Below are 2,559 nucleotides of genomic sequence, written 5' to 3' on the forward strand. Positions count from 1 at the left end.
GTTACACTGTAAGAACTAACATTTGCCGATTTGCTCATTTCTTCACTGTAGGCCCAGTAAAAATGAGGGAATCTGTTGCCAAAAACAAATTTCAATTTGTTCACCCTGTTCTCAACCCAGCTCCTAAGTTTATAGGGAGTCCCCTCAAATTTTAAATGTAAAGGATGCAGTGGAACTGCTAGAGCTAAATTTCACAGTTGAACTAAAAGATAACAAACCGACAGTCAGGTACAAGTTGTTCAAAGCCACTTAAGTATCTACTTATGCCCTGGTAATTATTCTCTTAATAATGGAAAGCCTTCCTTAGGAAAGGAAAAGACCTCATATGGCTTTGAGGCCAAAGGTCATTGGGGCAATCCCTTCCTGCCTTTTACCCACAGGTCCACAGTGTACCAGCATTAGCCCCGGAGGGGTCTGAGAGCCACACCCAGCACCTCAATGGGGTGATCAGCTGAAGGAACCTGAAATTTGGGAAAACTCCATTTGGAAATGAAGTACTTTGGAAGGAAACTGGCTGATGCCAAACTAGACTGTTTATTCTTTTGGATCTTTGGCAGCAAAAATGTACACTGTGCCATGGCCACTAGATACACAGATGAGGGAAGCACGCTATGATAAATATTTACTGCTTGAGATGTTTTTCATAGTTCCTGGATTCAATGCCCTGATAGAAGTAGCAAATATTCTCATGAGCGCCTTTTTCAGATTGCAATTCTTTTTCCCTACAGGTCGAGAGCAGTGCAGCTCAGGATACCTTCCTGTATGGGGATGTCCACTGGCAGCCTCCTGGTGCTGGCCAGGTCCACGAGCTGCACCTGAGTCACATACGTGTCTGGGAAGTCCAAGAAGGGATTGTTACTACTGGGACACAAGACACAAAGGCCTTTAGAGTTATAGTAGGTTTTAAAGACGTGCAGCTAACTGGTAGGGGTTGTGTGTGCATGTAAACACCTTAATCACGAGGTCCAAAGGGACAATTCTGTCTCACCTCAATTTGGCTTCCTTGAATTCTGTGGAAAAGTCTATGTTAATGAGCATGTTCTTTTTCAAGAGCTCCTCTTCTGGCAAAAGGGTTAGTAGGCTTTCGGTTGCATGCAAGTTGTACCATGTTAGGTGGAATTATAACCTTGTTACTGTTTTTATATGGAAATTAAGTATGGCTTAAAGAGATGGATATGAGTGCCAAGTTGACAAGGGGTGGATCTGTGATAGTTAAATTTATATGTCAACCTGTCTGGATCAGGGGATGCCAAGATATTTGATTAAACATTATATTTGGGTGTGTCTGTGAGAGTGTTTCTGGATAAAATTAGCATCTGAATCGTTGACTTAGTAGACTGCCCTCCCCAATGTGGGTGGGCATCACCTAATCCGGTGAGGGCCTGAATGGAACAAAAAGGCTGAAGGAGGAGGAATTTGCCCCCTTTTCTGCCTATTGTTTGTGATGGGATATTTCATCTCTTTTTCTGCCCTCAAACTGGGATTTACATCATGAGCTCCCCGCATTCTCAGGCCTTCGATTCAGAGGGAATCCCATCACCGGCTTTCCTGGGTTTCCAGTTTATACATGGCAGGTTGTGGGACTTCTCAGTCTCCATAATTGTGCGAGTCAATTCCTCACAATAAATCTCCTTTTATATCCTATTAGCTCTGTTTCTCTGGAGAACCCTAACTAACACAGACACCATAAATAGTCACTTTCTTGCACTGCTGGTAAACTGCTACAGTCTTTCTGGAAGGGAACTTGTGAGTGTACTTCAAAAGCTTTAAAAATAGCCATGCTTTTTGAGATTACAATTCTACATCTAGAAGTGAGCCAATAGAAGTATCTATGGATGAATTTACAGATTTCTCCACACAAATGAACATCTCAGTATAGTTTAGGAAACTAAAAAATAATTAGACATAACTTAAATGTCTCATTATTGGGGATTTATCAAGAGAATTATTTTATCCTTCAAAGCTACATTGTGAAGGTTATTTTTTGACAGAAATGGGTACTCTTGTATTAGTCTTATGTAACATGAAGTTATAAAACAGAATGTGGGGGAAAGTGGTGGGGCAGTGGTGGTGGGATGAAGTGGGAGATCGGGATTGACATATATACACTAATATGTATGAAATGGATAACTAATAAGAACCTGCTGTATAAAAAAATAAATAAAATTCAAAAAAAAATATATGGGTAGAAAAAAGTCTGGAAGGGAATCATCAAAATATAACCAATGGCTGTTGTGGTATAGTAGAATTAAGAGTGATTTTTCTTCTTTTTCCAATTTTCCAAATAGTTTGTAATGTACTACTTTTAAATTTCATATGTTTATTTTTATTGTAAAATATGATAGTTTATGACAACCAAGAAAAGAGATTCATAAGATTGGAGAAAACAAGGACAAGGAATAAATTCTAGATCCTAAAAAATAAACAAAAAACAAAGAACAGAATGTACTTATGATGCCATTTTTATATATAATTTTTTGACACTTACAAACCTGCATTCCTACAGAAAATGGAGTTCTGTTTTAAAGTCAAGGGTGTGAAAAAGGAGACAGCAATGAT

The 2,559-nt window shown here is 39.0% G+C and overlaps 1 pseudogene; it reads right to left on the bottom strand.

Moving 5' to 3' along the window:
• Nucleotides 1-398: 398 nt before the first annotated feature.
• LOC103000366 (WD repeat domain phosphoinositide-interacting protein 3-like) lies at nucleotides 399-1,780 on the bottom strand (annotated as a pseudogene).
• Between the last annotated feature and the right edge of the window lie 779 nt (nucleotides 1,781-2,559).

The sequence above is a fragment of the Balaenoptera acutorostrata genome, chromosome 6 (genome assembly GCF_949987535.1).
Source record: "Balaenoptera acutorostrata chromosome 6, mBalAcu1.1, whole genome shotgun sequence".
NCBI lineage: Eukaryota > Metazoa > Chordata > Mammalia > Artiodactyla > Balaenopteridae > Balaenoptera > Balaenoptera acutorostrata.